Below are 19,385 nucleotides of genomic sequence, written 5' to 3' on the forward strand. Positions count from 1 at the left end.
GGTGACGTCTGTCTAGCTAATGCTCGACATTCCGCTGAAGTGTGTCTAGCGTTGCTATGATATGAACACCTGCTTGGTGGTGTTGGGCGCGAGCGGGTGAAGGTCAGCCTGATGTCTGACTGGAGGAAATCATGACTAGGTCGGCAGAATTGTGACGACCGAGGCTGTGATGACATGGGTCGTTGACTGCGTTTGTTGTTCTGGTCGAGGCTCACGTGAGAATGAGTCCCATGTGTAAGGACACACATTCGCTTTATGTCCTGGTTGGCCACACCGGAAGCACGTCACTTTATGTGAGTGTTTGTCATCACTGAATCGCTGTATTTGACCATGAGAAGAATGATTGTGTTGATCACTAGAATGTTACGTCACACTTTGGGAAGCCGACACTCTCCCCAGTGTCTTGGTGTTGGAATATCCACATTTCTTTTGAGTGTAATTCAACAGTTTTGTTACCGACCCACAATGATGGGTCGATGTTCTCATTAAGTAACCGTCGTCTTACGTCTGGAGGTCAGGTCCTTGAGAATGAAGGTTATGTGTAATAAACGCATGAGTGTTTGCACATGAGTTTCAGGATTCATCATGGCCGATATCCAGGGTAAGGATTCATAAGCCTTCCTAACTAATCTCATTCTTCCATGTAAGGTACTCCAGTGATCAGGGACTGACGTATCATCCAAGTATGTTGTGTTAAGAGCACGTAAAAGGACGTGTAGTAAACTATCTGAGAATGATTCCTCACAACCTGATGTAAACAACGTTTTAAATTCCTCCCAAGATGTACAGTTTCCAATGTCATCTGAGTCATAAACAACCCTAGCTTAATTGTTAGGCTGGTGGAAATCAATGAGGTTTTTAGCAGCCGATATAAGCGCTCTGTCTCCTGAATCACCATTATGTTCAACAATGTCCTCTGCATTTCTGATCCACAGATTAAAATTTGACAGTTTACCATCAAATAACTCGTGTGGTTCCCTAGCTTGTTTTAGTGTTGCAACGGTTTTAAGTGAAGTTTTTGTGAGGTGGCGGGGGAGGTGGGTGTGGGTGTGGTAACGTGTGAGAAGGTTTCTGTGGGTCATCTGTGTCACCAGAATCTGTCAAAACAACTTTGTGTGACGTCGCCATTTTAGAAGGCTGGTTCCGTTTATAATAAGGGATTCTAGGTAAATTCCTAAGTACATATGAACCATTACGATTACCGCGTGGAATTTCATCGGACTTGTAATACAATCTTACATAAAGTGTGTAAGTAATAGCCCCCCAAAAATGTTTAAAATATAATTAACACTATTGACTTAATACAAAATACATAACATGAAAATCATTTGAAAATACTGTAATGAAATAAAGGCAATAAAAGTCTGGCATAACCGTATAACATATGAATACAAGACTCTGTATATGAGAGGTGCACATAATAGTATAACATATCAGTAATGGACTCTATATATGAAAGTAATCATCACTAAAAACAATAGTACCAATGTATGAAAATATAAGAAAGAATATATGCAAGAATAACTGAAAACTTAGACTAATTTGCTAAACTACAAAGATGAATAATCATATTACCCAAAATATATTAATGTCTATATTTATAGACTAGGAACTAGTAACACACAAAAGGTGCATATCTCACAGAGTGAACCATTTTGACACAGTTCTTATCTGAATGGGAGATTCGCTTACGAAGGCGTCTTGGGTGTAGCGAGGTGGAGATGTGTGCAGAGTAAGCGCTGGCTGGGTGTAGCGAGTGTGAAGACTAAGTGCAGAGTAGCGGCTCGCTGGGTGTAGCAGAGGTGAAGGGACTTGTGCAGAGTAGCGGCTCGCTGGGTGTAGCGAGGTAAGATCGTGTGCAGAGTAGCGGTTCGCTGGGTGTAGCGAGGTGGAGATGTGTGCAGAGTAGCGGCTGGCTGAGTGTAGCGAGGTGAAGATGTGTGCAGAGTAGCGGCTCGCTGAGTGTAGCGAGATGAAGATGTGTGCAGAGTAGCGGCTGGCTGGGTGTAGCGAGGTGGAGATGTGTGCAGAGTAGCGGCTCGCTGGGTGTTGCGAGGTGAAGACGTGTGCAGAGTAGCGACTCGCTGGGTGTAGCGAGGTGAAGACGTGTGCAGAGTAGCGACTCGCTGGGTGTAGCGAGGTGAAGATGTGTGCAGAGTAGCGACTCGCTAGCAGGAAACTTGAGTGAGCGACAAGGACTGGACCACGCGATGCTGACGTCTGGGATGTCACCGCGGCTGATGATGACGCGTCTCTGGAGCGGTTGACAAGATGACCTCCACGTTGGTGTTGGCAGGATGGCTGACCTTGCTTGACACGTCTGGATGTGATGACAACACTCCACGGTGGTGGCGCTGTCTTGACGCCCTTGCAAGCGACACAGTGTCAGCAATGCAATAAAGGCGTATCTTCAATGCATTGAGGTACGGGTGATGGAGCACGTAGCCGGCCGTGGGTTCCGCCCTTAACGTCCACAGGAGGGAGCACCAGGACTGTGTCAGGTAGGCTTGTATGACTGCTGGCAACACCAGACGTAGAAATATGAAGTAGATGTGACGGTCGTGTGTGGTCACGTGGGTTCTTACGTCACTGCCACCATTTGTAAGGTTGAGTTGAGAGGAAGGAAATCAGGTCTTCTTCGTCTGTGGTACTCAATGAAGATCAGGCGGCCTTGGTAGATTTATTACAGCAAAACGTGTACGTCCATCTGTAGTACTCTGGGCTATAGTCTTATGACACACTACGACACACTCTAGTGAACAGTGTGACGATGCTGGCCAGTGTGTCTCCTCAGGTCACACTGGCAGGGGTTATATGGGAGTCCGTCAACACCCATTCAACAACGTGTTCAAATAACAGATCAGCTCTTACGTGTTCAAACATCCTGATTAACAGTAGCCCGTGGGAACAGTGAGCCCGTGGCAACATGCATCTAACTCTATGTAACTCACAGTAAAATGATAATGACAAATACCTAATGAAAAATTAATGATAGTGTGCGTGAGTCTTACACCGTCACTGTACACGTCAGTCACCATATATTACTGGTTGTCTGGTACAACATACAGGTGACTCCCTCACTGTAGACGTCAGTCACCATACATTACTGGTTGTCTGGTACAACATACGGGTGGCTCCGTCACTGTAGACGTCAGTCACCATACATTACTGGTTGTCTGGTACAACATACAGGTGGCTCCGTCACTGTAGACGTCAGACACCATACATTACCGTTTGTCTGGTACAACATACAGGTGGCTCCGTCACTGTAAACACTGTAGAATCTTTAGGTTTAACCATAAACCTTAACTAATGCAATATGGCAACATGAACAAATTTTACGACTGAAATATCAGAGACGATCGAAATTAAGGGAGAATGAGAGCGATATAAACACAGTTTAAAAGAACAAAGTATGAATGGCAGCCAGGGAATAAGAGGCCGCCCAGCTAAATTTAAAAGTTCGCGTTCAGTGGCAGAGTTAAATTAATTGTACAAACTCCCATTGCTCTGGTGGAATTTAAAGTTCATGTGTACCTCTACAGTCAGAATTTAAAGGTTCATATTAAAGTGCAGAATTCCAAGAATATCGTTAAAATAATTCACTTTAAATTCTTTAGTTATGTGAAGCATTTCATACAACAGCTGCAATATGACGGTGTGTAAAAGTTCACTGTTGCATGGTAGTATCAAAGTGTTTAATTGACGAGGTTGATTAACCTAACCTAACCTAACCTAATCCAACCTAACCTAATGACGTATGTAAAAGGACTTTGACATGATGCAACTGGAAGATTTACGTTCAAATGATCATGTTTAAATGTTCGTTAATGAATGAGGGAGTTAAATGGATGAATTTTAAGTTCGCGTTTCATGGAGTCGTTTTGAAACAATTTGTTAAATTGTCAGAGTTTAAATGATCATATGTACAAGGTTGGCCAGATGGTGGGAGTGTGTAGACACAGCCATAATCATCCGATGATTGCATTTAGAAACTGACAGATGTAATATAGCAAGAAATATGAACAAAACAGTGAGTTGGTGACATGTTTCATATATTTGTAATACAGCTCTGAAGATAGTTTGTAGATCCTTAAGAGGAATGAATGGTGGGTAAATGGTGAGAAAATGTGCAGAAACAGGGCTAAGTATTTCAATCCAAACTAGAATTCTTTTGTTCACTTCTTCGACATTGATCTCAGGACATTTCAATGGCTGAGATTTACATGATACAGAAAATCTTCAAACAAGGACGATAGACAGATAGATAGATGGTTGAATAAATAGGTAAACTAATAGATGTAGGTGCAATCAGAGTCGCCTATGATTTCGTACACAACAAATGAGATGATAGATAGGCGAGGCTATAACCATCGTCTATGATTATTGTAAATGACTAATAATGATTAATCTTTATTGTTTTTGTGCGACTGCTGTTAGCCTTTGAAGGTTAATGTTCCCTCAAAGTTGCCCGGACCCTACCACTAGGAGGTCAGCAGTTCGACTTAGGGTCCATTTGTGCCATGTTTATGGCACCCAACACAATGGATGTATTTTTCTTAATTTTTTTTTCCTTCCCAGTAGATGGGACTGATAAATGGTAGGAACGTTTCCTAAGGATTTAATCCTTTATGATAACCGCTTCATCCGTAAAATAGTTTGACAATGATTTGCAACTGAATGAGAACTTTTGCCATAGGAAATGTCTTCTGAGGACCGGGTATAACAGGGTCGACTGCTGGAGGAGGAGCAGCTTCTCCAATCTCAGCGACGGGAACTTAAGGTTCAAGGAATTTCAGGGATGAATGTTGGTGGTGTGGACTTTTATCTTCAACACGGCAGCTTCAGCTTTAGGGTCGGCTGCTGCTGCAGGTGCTGCTGATCCTCCAGTCGCAGTGACGGACACATCAGGGTCTTCATCGTCGGGAACCACCAGGCCTGATTCATCCCCATAGAAGTAGGGGATCAAGGTCACCAATTCAGTGGTAGGCATCACTTTGCCCCGTTGTTTGGTGGGAGCCAAAGAAACATTGATGGGGATGGCGGCTGCTCCTGTGTCAACTACACCAGTTTCCTCGCTGGGTCCGCCTTTGCACAGGTCATCATCATCTTGATGCCGAGTCTGGATCTTCACCACTACTCTCTCGTGCACGGGTTCGATATCCAGACGTGATCTCTTCCTGGAAGGCCTTTGGCATTCTGGAAGGCACCGCTTTCCTCCCTGGGCCAGGCCCTCACTGCCGGACAACCAGGCAATTCTGGTGTAGGCGTACTCCTGGTGGCGGCCGTTGCGTCCTCCAAGTCTGCGATCTGCCTTGATGCCCCACCGTCCCAGTGTTCTGCCGACGTTCAGGACGGCAGCTTTCTCGTACCCGAACCCTTCGCAGAATTCACAGTATCGCAAATATAGCTCAGTTCGGCTTATACAATCTTTAACAGCCCCGGTTTGCTGGATGTGAGCCTCGAAAAATTCAAGGAAGGATTCCTTGCCAGGGTACCGATGGGCAGCGCGGACGTGAGTCATTTCTGCGATCTGGTGAGATGAGTGATTTACTTGAAGTAAACTTTCATAGACCAGCACTTGCAAAAATATAGTGAAGCCACACAAAAATATCGTAGACTAGCGTTTCTTCATTGATTTGATATCCTAGATGATAGATTAACAGAGTGAAGTTGAAGCACTAGTGTAGTGAAGATGAAACATCAATATAGTGAAGATGGCAGGATACGATAGAGGGTGTACACTGGGCAGAATTACCTCTTGTGGAGAGTGTAATGTAGCTTGTACTGGAAACATAATGACATCAATGATGGTGTGTATGTATATGTGTGTGTGTGTGTGTGTGTGTGTGTGTGTGTGTGTGTGTTTGTGTGCGCGCGTGTGTGTGTGTGTGTGTGTGTGTGTGTGTGTGTGTGTGTGTGTAGTGGTACAAAGACTATATAAGAAGGACAGGAAAGCAGGAGTAATCTCGCGTGAGCAATGACTGCTTTAATTGTGCGCTGTCAACAGCTGGTGGTACTAATTACCCTTGCACTGGTTGTTTGTTGACGAAAACTTTACAGTGAGTTTTCAGTTTAAAAAAAAGAAAATAATCTAAAACTTGTTTTTTTATGTTTTTCCCAAGGATGAAGCATTGTATGGACGACTTGAGACAACTATGAGCAATAACATATGTAGGTAACATTAAACACAATGTTAGGGACCAAATCAACTAGACGGTTTCATCAACAATAATGCCATATCAACCAGGACATATTTCATTCTTTAACATTAAAGCAACATATTTACATACATATCCTGTAATTGGTCCACGTAAGCCTAATGATCCTGATGAAGTAATTATGCAGATAAGAGATGATGGGAAATACTCTAACAATAATGAGCTTGAAAACAAAGTTAACTAGCATAAGTGACTCGTCAATAAGTAAGCTCAAGAATATTTTTTTCTTTAATTACAAAACTGTAGGTATTGGGGAAATATGGTATGTACTTCTTGATATCTAAAAAATTCGCCTTTGTCTTTGTTGAGTTTGTAGAAAAATGTGGTTGTTTGTTATCTACTTGTCTTAGATTTATCCCATCCTACGTTTATATTTATGAATGTCTTACCAATTCTATCACAGCAATACCCCTTACCTTTCTTTGTCCTGTGGAAATGTGTGTAAAATGTGATGTGTGGGAGTAGTTTTCCTCCTCTTACATATCACACATAGATAACATCTTTTTCTGATCATAATCATATATCTGATTAATCTCATGTGAGTTCTAAGTATCGAATCACCGACACCATTATCTCTCACCGTCATGTTCAGAACAGAGAGAGACACCATTATCTCTCACCATTATGTTCACTACAGAGAGAGACACCATTATCTCTCACCGTCATGTTCACTACAGAGGGAGACACCATTATCTCTCACCATCATGTTCACTACAGAGGGAGACACCATTATCTCTCAATATCATGTTCACTACAGAGAGTGACACCATTATCTCTCACCATCATTAAGTTCTGGCCTGCAAGTAACAGAGAACTGCTACTCAGGACCACCTGGCCATTGTTTGTTTGTGCCAACATTTCCATCTATCGATCGCCAATATACCCAGTCTGTCCCATCTATCGATCATTATAACCAATCTGTCCCATCTATTTATTTTCATTATACACTATCTGTCCCCATCTATCGATCTTCACTATACCCTGTCTGTCCCCATCTATCGATCTTTACTATACCCTGTCTGTCCCATCTATCGATCTTCACTATACCCTGTCTGTCCTATCTATCGATCTTCACTATACCCAGCCTGTCCCATCTATGGATCTTCTCTATACCCTGTCTGTCCCGTCTATCGATCTTCACTATACCCTGTCTGTCCCATCAATCAATTCATTATAATGTGTGTCCCATATACACATCTTCGCTATACCATCTGTCCCATCTATAGACCTTCACTATACCCAGCCTGTCTCATCTATGGATCTTCACTATACCCTGTCTGTCCCATCAATCAATTCATTATAATGTGTGTCCTGTCTACACAACTTCACTGTACCATATGTCCCATCTATGGATCTTCACTATACCCAGCCTGTCCCATCTATCAATCTTCACTATACCCTGTCTGTCCCATCAGTCAATTCATTATAATGTGTCCCATCTACACATCTTCACTATACCCTCTGTCACATCTATGGATCTTCACTATACCCAGCCTGTCCCATCTATGGATCTTCACTATACCCTGTCTGTCCCATCAATCAATTCATTATAATGTGTGTCCTATCTGCACATCTTCACTATACCCTGTCTGTCCCATCTATGGATCTTCACTATACCCAGTCTGTCCCATCTACGAATCTTCACTGAACCCTGTCAGTCCCATGTATGCATCTTCACTACACCCTGTCTCTCCCATCTATGGATATTCACTATACCCTGTCTGTCCCATCTATCAATCTTCAATGTACCCAGTCTGTCCCATCTATGGATATTCACTATACCCTGTCTGTCCCATCTATCAATCTTCACTGTACCCAGTCTGTCCCATCTATGGATATTCACTATACCCTGCCTGTCCCATCTATCAATCTTCGCTGTACCCAGTCTGTCCCATGTATGGATATTCACTATACCCTCTCTGTCCCATCTATCGATCTTCACTATATCCAGTCTGTCCCATCCACCTGTACCCCTGGTCATCATGTAACAACCATTAACCCACCTACAATATTTTAGATGGTCTCTACATTTAGAATCGCTGAAGTCGACTATGCTTTTGTTTCTATGTGGGATATTAGAGCATGGGGGTACCTTACTATATTTTCCATATCAATATAGACTCACTATATTTGTGGACGTACAAGGATAACCGAGGTTACTTCGTAAAGTGCACAACGCAATCATAGTATCTTCAACATGGAAGTTTTTGCAAAAAGCTCAGTTGTGGAGGTGGTCGAGCAGCAGCAGGTGCTCTGGGTCGCCCTCCTTGACCAGGCCTACCTGCCTTTCCACGATGAGGAGGATTTGCTGGACCGTCCACCACACGAGACCCGACTCCCACATATAGATGAGTTGGGCTGCGATGATGACGACATACATGTCATCGTGCCCACCAACGAGCAGTTGCAAGGGGTTCTCAAAACCGTCCTGCAGAGGTATACCATCAGGGTCGTCAACGTTCCATACAAAATCTCAAGGTCGAACGTCTGGGAATTCTTCAAGCAGTTCGGCGACATCGTTCGCTTCGACATGCAGTCCTACACGACCTGCGAGAACCACCGCGGGATTGCCGTCATCCAGTACTCCTGCTATGCCTCCTACAAGAAGGCACTTCTTGCCGACGTGACACCACTTTCCGTCAACGGTCGCTGTGCAAAAGTGAAACCTCACCGTCCCACTGATGCTGACCAAGTGACCTCGCCCACTCAAGTGGCACTGCAGCCCACACTCCCAACCAGACCCACCATCCATGAGGAAATGCAGCCCACCCCACCTGTCAGGCCCACTTTCAGGGAGACATGGCAGGTCTCAAGACCTGTCAGACCCACCATTCAAGACCGACTTGGTCCCCCAACACACGTCAGGCCCACCATTCAAGACCGACTTGGTCCCCCAACACATGTCAGGCCCAGCGTTCTAGACCGACTGGGACCAATAACACATGACATGTCCTACGTTACAGACCGACTGCACTCCGCACCACGTACGGGCGTTAAAAGGCGTGTCGAGATGACACACGTTCCCCGTGCCAAAAGATTCAGTTGGTGAGGAACCTGAGTTCTTTCTTCCTGCTGGTGCTGCAGGAGAACACGGCCCTAGAGTGGACACTGGAGGTGTGTTTGGGTTTGTGTTTTGGTTATCAATGAGGAACCAACACCAAGACAACTTTAGTTTGGCCTTGCCAAGGATAACGTTAATCTGGCGGAAGTCTGGCTTTCTCCCAGTAGTGGATGACACATAATATCTACATAGGGACGTTGAAAAACAAAGAAAAAAAATGGGAACATTATCCCGCCCAAAAAAAGATACATAAATTCACGGGGATAATTTCCTTCGTCTTCAAAGAAAAAATGAAACTCTTCCGATGCTACCGTGCCTTCCATAAAGCAACCCTCAAAGAAATCACTTTCTACACAATGTGCAAGGATTCGGTTAGCCAATCTTCATATGGCTGGTGCTATTGTTCCCTCTGATTGATTTATTTTTCAAGATTAAGGAAAGTTATAATAAAAATATTGTATTGAGTTTCTCCGTTGGCGTCAGGGTAAACACCCATCCCCCCCGAAGCTTGGTTACCTTTCCGTGGTGGGGGGGACTTCATGGATTGGGCAGTAGCAACCATCGTTGGTTGCTTCTGTTCAATCCATGAACGAAAAACCAAGCATCTTGAACGTAATTGTCGTAGAAATTCACTTGGTGTCAAAACTGACGCGAAAGCGGTTGTCTCAATTTTGTCAGAAATGTTTGTGCGTCTCGGCCTGATGGCGGGAGTCGGTTTGGCGCTGTGGTCATGAGGGAATACGAGGAAGATTGGCAACCGTCCCAGAAGTAGCTACAGTGAGGCCCAGCAGCTGTCCCTAATACTGTGGAAGGCACTCATGTAAGGTGTGCAGTGAGGCGCAGCAGTAACAAGGGAAACGGACAACCAAAACAGCAATCTTGATCATCAGGATGCTATCCAATGCTCAGAGTAGATAAGGACGATTATTGTATGGCTTCGCTCAGAGGATGAAAATCTTAGCCGTGAAAATCAACAAGTAAAATAATTAGTAGTTAGTGGTAGTGAAGTGGAATTACCGTATTTCTGTGGTCTTAATAGTAAAACGAAACTTTTCGTTTTCTCCATCAATCTAGAGGTGTTGTAGACCACCATAGTAAGGTTGTAAGGTAATGGTAAGTACAAGGTTATGACCTCAGCAAATTTGTGATGGAAAGTGCAGGAAATGTGGTAATGTATATAATATAAATTGTATAGTTGCATAATAAATATGTCTTGAAATTTAGTCTTCTCTTTGCCCGTTCATTAATTCAAATACAGGTAAGTTTTCTTTCTAACGAGGTGGGATAAGCTACGTCCACTTGGCTTATGAATGTGGTGATTTTCCATTCATTACCACAATGGTGTGCTGAACTGAAGATGTAGAAATCCGTAGACGAAACTAAGATAGGAAATCAATCTACATCAAAATTTAAACGTATGCATCTTTAGATGAACATAAAACAAACGGACGGAGTAGCACACTCGAGCAAATCAATTTCATTATCACCACTTAAAGTAGGCCTTTCAAGTAGTTGTGGCTTTAAAGCAAACTTTTTCTAGCCAAGGTTTAGTTAGCACCTAAACTAATCCTCACGACCTTACCTTAAGAAATATTTTCAGAAGGTACTGTCTGAACATATTTCTAAGGTAAGATAATTTAGGTTTGGTTTAGATGCTACCCTAACATAGGCTAGAAAAAGTTTCCTTTGCTTCAGAGCCCCAACTACGTAGACTGGCTACTGTTGATATTAAACAGCAACAGAAAGGTGATAAAACTGAGATGACATGAATAAAAATATAGAATGGGTCAGTTGAAAGTTGAAGTATTTGCTAAATACAATTTTTGACAGATCCAAATGCATCCTAAAGTCAGTCACTTAAATCACAATGCTGAATATTGTTTTAATTGTTGGAACTAGTTACAGGAAGTAAAAATATCAAGCTTAAAGGGATGCCATTACAATAACTTCATATACCTGTATAGGATCTCTTAAACTTCTTTTACCTAAAGCTGAATGGATTTAAGTAGTTTAATCTGCTCTCTGAATTTGTTTCTCAGTCCAGTAATCATCTTTGGAGATTACCTCAGTAATTTCTCCATTCAATGTCTTCCTTTTCAAATTAGTTGACGACCAAAGCAGTACAATATCCAAGCTGGGATGACTATGTTTTGGGAAGGCGAGAGGTCAGGTTATGCAAGAATGTTAGAAATGGCTTCCATCAGTTTCTACCCTATCTACTCTAAATATTTTGGGTTATTAGAACTTAGAGATTTATGAATAGATAATACAATATAGTTATCTTGGCAAGATATCCAACGTGAGATTATAGTCATAATAACAATATAGTCACAAGGCCAATATATAGTAACCGGAATATTATATTTATCATGATAATGTATCACTTATGACAAAATATGCATGATTAAAAAATGACAATGTAGCACCTATAAAAAATATCACATTGCTAATATAGCCAAGGTGACGATACATAGACGATAGTACTGTAAGGAAAATAAGAAGATAGTCAGAATGACAACTTGTTTATAATGACAATACTGCCACTATGTATATATATTCTCCATGACACTATAGCTACACTGACAGTAAAGCTATCTTCACAAAAGCGTAAAATTGAAAATACAGCAAACGACAATATAGCCACCATGACAATACAGCCATCTTGACAATAAAGTCACGATATAAATCAATCGCCAGGACATTAGAAACGCGTTGAGAGTAATTTACAGACTTTATAGATATCATGAAAATATTGCCCCCATGTCAATATATTTGCTATGACAATTTAGCCATTATCATAATACAGGCACGTCGACAATGTATTCACTATGACAATAAAACTACCATGATCATATAACTGATATGACAATACAGTCAAAGGAAAAATATAGAAACATTCAACTTATATTAACAAAGGCAATATAACCACCTGACAATATAGATAGTGTAAATAAATAGTCGTTTTCGGATCATAGGAAACATATAGACTCCAGGACAATATAATCTCTGTGAAAAAACAGTGACTCAGACAGGATTTATCATTATAATATAGTCATAACTTTATAGCTGTCATGTGATTGTAGTCAACATGACAAAATTATCACAATGAAATAAAACGGTATTACAATATAGTTACCATAATTATACACCAATCATGATTATATAATCAGCAGGTTGACATAAACAATATCACAGTGTAAAAACCATGACAATATAAGGATGTGATGATATGATATCTATTCAATTACACTTACAATACCAAATAAGCCGCCATGAGAATATTATTATCATGATCATATAATGACAACAATATTGTAGCTAATAACAAAATATATCCCGAACGACAAAATTAACCATAGCAATATAGCCATCAAGTTGATATAGCGACCAAGATGATGTAGCGAGGACGGCATTATATTGAAAATAACGATACAGCCACCGTGCCAATGTCTTCACCATGACAATGTAGCTACCATGAAAATATAGTAACCTTGACTATATACCTACCATGATAAAATGTTTGAATTGAAAAATATCCACAACAAGAGTTTAGCTGCTAAAACACGATATCACCTTTCCAATATCGCCAAAATGTTATTATTGCCATCATGACAATATACCGCCAGAAAAGAAATATATATACCCACTACTTGACAATATAGCTATTCTGACAATATTGGCAACATGAAAAGACAGTCACCTCCTTGTTATATAACAAAAATGGCAAATAGCCATCATGGCATATAGTGACCTAACAATACAGCCACCATGGCAATATGGTGACCTAACAATACAGCCACCATGGCAATATATTTACCATAACAATGTGATCTTAATGACAATATAGCCAACATGACTATATAGTCACGATGACAATACAACCACCGTGACAATACAGATAACATGACAGTACCGTCTCTAAGACAATATTGCCATCAATTCAACAAATTAAATGACAATATAGATATTATGGCAACACAGTAACCATGACAATATACTCAGAAATGTAATATAATCGCCATAATAAAATCATCCTATCATGAAAATATAGCCACCTTCCCATTTTGGTTTCCATTACAATGTAGCCACAGTAATAAAAGATTTACCAAGACAGTACTGAAACCATAACAATATAGCATATCATGGCAATGTAGTCACCTGATAATTTAATCAAAATGACAATTTCTCTTCTATAATGGCATATCCTCAAGGGCAATATCAACACCATTAAAAAAGCTTCAGTTAAAATACAGTCACTATGACATTATAGATATCATGATAGAAAATCACCATGACAATATAGTTATCATGGCAATATAGCCACTATGACATTATAGTCATAATGACAATATAGTTGCTGTGACAATATTGTCACCATGATGATATGATTATCATGATGATATATCGATTATGACAAATTATGCAAGAGTTAAATAATGACAATATATCACCTATAGATAAAGATCATCTTGCCAATATAGCTAAGGTGACGATATATATACATCATAGCAATGTAACTAAAATGAAAAGATAGCCAAAATGACGGTATGTTCATAATGACAATACTGCCACTATGAAAATATGTTCCCCAACTGCCACTATGAAAATATGTTCCCCAACTGCCACTATGAAAATATGTTCCCCAACTGCCACTATGAAAATATGTTCCCCAACTGCCACTATGAAAATATGTTCCCAACTGCCACTATGAAAATATGTTCCCATGACACTATAGCTACACTGACAATAAAGCCATATTCACATAAGAGTAACATTGAAAATACAGCTACATTGTCATGGTGACGATATTGGCATGGTGGCTCTATTGTTATTTTCAATATAATGCCATCCTAACTACATTATCTTGTTCGCTATAATTACTTGCTGGCTATATTGCTATGGTTGATTTTGTCGTTGGGAATATATTATGTCATTAACTACAATTTTGTTTTAATCGTATGATCATAATAATGATATTATCATCGCGGCTTATTTGGTAATGTGAGTGCAAGTGTATGGATGTCTTATCATTGTAAGACTCACGCACACTACCATTAATTTTTCATTAGGTATTTGTCATTATCATTTTACTGTGAGTTACATAGAGTTAGATGCATGTTGCCACGGGCTCAGTGTTCCCACGGGCTACTGTTAATCAGGATGTTTGAACACGTAGGAGCTGATCTGTTATTTGAACACGTTGTTGAATGGGTGTTGACGGACTCCCATATAACCCCTGCCAGTGTGACCTGAGGAGACACACTGGCCAGCATCGTCACACTGTTCACTAAAGTGTGTCGTAATGTGTCATAAGACTATAGCCCAGAGTACTACAGATGGACGTACACGTTTTGTTGTAATAAATCTACAAAGGCCGCCTGATCTTCATTGAGTACCACAGACGAAGAAGACCTGATTTCCTTCCTCTCAACTCAACTTTACATTTGTGATGGTAGCGCGGGTGGGCGGGTGGGTGGGTGGGTCATCTGGTCCGCCATTATTGTATTTCATTTTGTTATATCGATATTTGAGGTAGTATGTTGCCAGCTGCACTACCACTTCTACTCATCAATAATTATCACAACAACAGCCACTAAAGACATTGTTGCCTCCTGTGGGAATCGAACTCACGACCCCTGGTTTACAAGACCAGTGCTCTGCCCCTGAGCTAAGGAGGCGCATGTTGGCACAGCAACACTGCGGGCGGCCAGTGGCCATAACTCATCATGCAACCCACACCTGGCCTGGCTCCTGCTGGTGGTGGTGATGGTGGTGGTGATGGTGGTGATGGTGGTGGTGGTGGTGGTGGTGATGGTGGTGATGGTGGTGAAGGTGATGGTGGTGATGGTGGTGGTGATGGTGGTGATGGTGGTGGTGGTGGTGGTGGTGATGGTGGTGGTGGTGATGGTGGTGGTGATGGTGGTGGTGGTGGTGGTGGTGATGGTGGTGATGGTGATGGTGGTGATGGTGGTGGTGATGGTGGTGATGGTGGTGGTGATGGTGGTGATGGTGGTGGTGGTGGTGGTGGTGGTGATGGTGGTGGTGGTGGTGTGATGGTGGTGGTGATGGTGGTGATGGTGGTGGTGGTGGTGGTGGTGGTGATGGTGGTGATGGTGGTGGTGGTGATGGTGGTGATGGTGGTGATGGTGGTGGTGGTGATGGTGGTGATGGTGGTGATGGTGGTGGTGATGGTGGTTATGGTGGTGGTGGTGGTGGTGGTGATGGTGGTGATGGTGGTGGTGGTGATGGTGGTGATGGTGGTGAAGGTGGTGGTGATGGTGGTGATGATGGTGGTGATGATGGTGGTGGTGGTGATGGTGGTGATGATGGTGTTGGTGATGGTGGTGGTGGTGATGGTGGTGGTGGTGGTGATGGTGGTGATGGTGGTGATGGTGATGATGGTGTTGGTGATGGTGGTGGTGGTGATGGTGGTGATGATGGTGGTGATGATGGTGGTGGTGGTGATGGTGGTGATGATGGTGTTGGTGATGGTGGTGGTGGTGATGGTGGTGGTGGTGGTGGTGGTGGTGGTGGTGGTGATGGTGGTGGATGGTGGTGATGGTGATGGTGGTGGTGGTGTGATGGTGGTGGTGATGGTGGTGTGGTGATGGTGGTGGTGATGGTGGTGATGGTGTGGTGGTGGTGGTGGTGATGGTGGTGGTGATGGTGGTGGTGATGGTGGTGGTGGTGATGGTGGTGGTGATGGTGGTGGTGGTGGTGATGGTGGTGGTGGTGGTGGTGATGGTGGTGATGGTGGTGGTGGTGATGGTGGTGGTGGTGATGGTGGTGGTGGTGTGGTGGTGATGGTGGTGGTGGTGGTGTGTGGTGGTGATGGTGGTGGTGGTGATGGTGATGGTGGTGATGGTGGTGGTGATGGTGGTGATGTGGTGGTGATGGTGGTGGTGGTGATGGTGGTGATGGTGGTGGTGATGGTGGTGTTGGTGGTGATGGTGGTGGTGATGTGATGGTGGATGATGGTGGTGATGGTGGTGGTGGTGGTGTGGTGATGGTGGTGGTGGTGGTGTGGTGTGGTGGTGGTGGTGTGGTGATGATGGTGATGGTGATGGTGGTGGTGATGGTGGTGGTGGTGGTGATGGTGGTGGTGGTGGTGGTGATGGTGATGATGGTGGTGATGGTGGTGGTGATATGGTGATGGTGATGGTGGTGGTGATGGTGGTGGTGGTGGTGGTGGTGGTGATGGTGATGGTGGTGGTGATGGTGGTGATGGTGGTGATGGTGGTGGTGATGGTGGTGGTGGTGGTGATGGTGGTGGTGGTGGTGATGGTGGTGGTGGTGGTGATGGTGGTGGTGGTGATGGTGGTGGTGGTGATGGTGGTGATGGTGGTGATGGTGGTGGTGGTGATGGTGATGGGTGTGGTGATGGTGGTGGGGTGGTGGTGGTGGTGATGGTGATGGTGGTGATGGTGGGTGGTGGTGCATGGTGGTGATGGTGGTAGTGGTGGATTGGTGGTGGTGGTGATGGTGGTGGTGGTGATGGTGGTGGTGGTGGTGATGGTGGTGGTGGTGATGGTGATGGTGGATGGTGGTGGAGGTGGTGGGTGTGGTGGTGTGGTGGGTGGTGGTGTGGTGGTGGTGTGTGGTGGGTGGTGGTGTGTGTGGTGTGGTGTGGTGATGGTGTGGTGATGGTGGTGATGGTGGTGGTGAGTGTGGTGGTGGTGTGGTGATGGTGGTGATGGTGTGTGGTGGTGGTGGTGGTGGTGGTGATGGTGGTGGTGATGGTGTGGTGGTGGTGGTGGTGGTGGATGGTGGTGATGGTGGTGGTGGTGTGGGTGGTGGTGGTGTGAGGTGGTGGTGATGGTGTGGTGATGGTGTGTGGTGTGGTGATGGTGGTGATGGTGGTGAGTGTGGTGGGTGGTGGTGTGTGGGAGTGTGTGGGGTGGTGGTGGTGGTGATGGTGGTGGTGGTGGTGGGGTGGTGGTTGGTGGTGATGGTGGTGTGTGGTGGTGTGGTGTGATGGTGGTGATGGTGGTGGTGGTGATGGTGGTGATGTGGTGGTGGGTGGGTTGGTGGTGGGTGGTGGTGTGGTGGTGATGGTGGGGGTGGGGGGTGATGGTGGTGGTGGGGGTGATGGTGGGGGTGGGGGTGGGGGTGATGGTGGTGGTGGGGTTGATGGTGGGGGTGGGGGTGGGGGTAATGGTGGGGGTGGTGGTGATGGTAGTGGTGGTGATGGTGGTGTTGGCGGTGATGGTGGTGGTGATGGTGGTGTTGGTGGTGGGGGTGGTGGAGGAGGTTATGTTGGTGATGGTGGCGCTTCCGAGACGTGAACTTTAGATCAGGGTGACCTACTTTTGGTGGGATGCTGAAGCGTTCGTCAATATGCCTCGTGGTATGAAGTTACATGCAACATGGGCTGAGAACCGTAGTGGGAGGTCAAGCTTTCCCCAGGTGTGAGCAGCAGCAGCAGGTGTACCACGTGCACACGTGTCTCCGGAGGCTGAGGCCACAACTGGTCTTCCTCTACCTCGTAGAGGCCAACCAACAAGCGGGAGGGAAGGAAGGAAGGTGATGTAGATAACGTGTAGCTCTTGTACTCTGCTGTAGCGAAGATGTTTAGTCCAAACTGGGAAATTTAGATCATGTCTGGAGACGGAGTGGACTGGCCTCCGCGTCTGAAGACAGAGTGGACTGGCCTCCGCGTCTGAAGACAGAGTGGACTAGCCTCCGCGTGTGGGGACGGAGTGAACTGGCCTCCGCGTCTGGAGACGGAGTTGACTGGCCTCCGCGTGTTGAGACGGAGTGGTCTGGCCTCCGCGTGTGGGGACGGAGTGAACTGGCCTCCGTGTGTGGAGACGGAGTGGTCTGTCCTCCGCGTCTGGAGACGGAGTGGACTAGCCTCCGCGTGTGGAGACGGAGTGGACTATCCTCTGCGTCTGGAGACGGAGTGAACTGGCCTCCGCGTGTGGAGACGGAGTGGACTATCCTCTGCGTCTGGAGACGGAGTGGTCTGGCCTCCGCGTCTGGAGACGGAGTGGACTAGTCTCCGCGTCTGGAGACGGAGTGGACTATCCTCTGCGTCTGGAGACGGAGTGAACTGGCCTCCGCGTGTGGAGACGGAGTGAACTGGTTACAATATCATGAAGCACATTTTCTATGAATTATCACCTTCAAGTTAGTTAAGTTTACCCTAACCATTCATCATGTACATTATGTATCATGTATCACCTTCAAGTTAGTTAAGTTTACCCTAACCATTCATCATGTACATTATGTATCATGTATCACCTTCAAGTTAGTTAAGTTTACCCTAACCATTCATCATGTACATCATGTATCATGTATCACCTTCAAGTTAGTTAAGTTTACCCTAACCATTCATCATGTACATTATGTATCATGTATCACCTTCAAGTTAGTTAAGTTTACCCTAACCATTCATCATGTACATCATGTATCATGTATCACCTTCAAGTTAGTTAAGTTTACCCTAACCATTCATCATGTACATTATGTATCATGTATCACCTTCAAGTTAGTTAAGTTTACCCTAACTAACCGTCACGTCCATACATGTTTTCGTTTACTATCATGGGTAAGATGGCGCTAGTGGCGGTTTTCGACACCTCTATATCATCACTGGTAATGTGGGGTAGTTACGCTTCCCAAATACATTCCCTTCAAACTTCAGATTAGTTTTACCAAAGCACTGACGTCTGCTGCACGTGGCCAGTGTGTGTGTGTGTGTGTGTACCATTGTTTTAACCCGAGTTTCCCCAGTGTTACCTGAGTGTAAAGTTGTGTAAACTGTTGACCTACTTGTGAGTACGAGAACATTGGCTGACGACATTCCGAAATGATGTGGATGTGGCAGACGTCCATACACACGTTCAGACAAGTGTAAACATTCAGTTGTTGATGGTGTGGGGGATCAGAGTCGTGCGTCACAAGAAGCAGCGCTGAGTGGAAGCCAAATATCACGTCAGCCACAATGACGATGAACCGTGAAGGATTTGTTGTTGAAGTTATAGACAGACAGATGTGTGGAGGGTCGTGATGAACAACACCTGCCGGTTATAGACAGACAGATGTGTGGAGGGTCGTGATGAACAACACCTGCCGGTTATAGACAGACAGATGTGTGGAGG

The 19,385-nt window shown here is 44.2% G+C and overlaps 1 non-coding gene across 1 annotated transcript; it reads right to left on the reverse strand.

Moving 5' to 3' along the window:
• Positions 1-14,888: 14,888 nt before the first annotated feature.
• TRNAT-UGU (transfer RNA threonine (anticodon UGU)) lies at positions 14,889-14,960 on the reverse strand. The gene has a single exon. It is a non-coding gene; the product is annotated as a tRNA-Thr (tRNA).
• Between the last annotated feature and the right edge of the window lie 4,425 nt (positions 14,961-19,385).

This window comes from Panulirus ornatus, chromosome 70 (genome assembly GCF_036320965.1).
Source record: "Panulirus ornatus isolate Po-2019 chromosome 70, ASM3632096v1, whole genome shotgun sequence".
NCBI classification, from domain to species: Eukaryota; Metazoa; Arthropoda; class Malacostraca; order Decapoda; family Palinuridae; genus Panulirus; species Panulirus ornatus.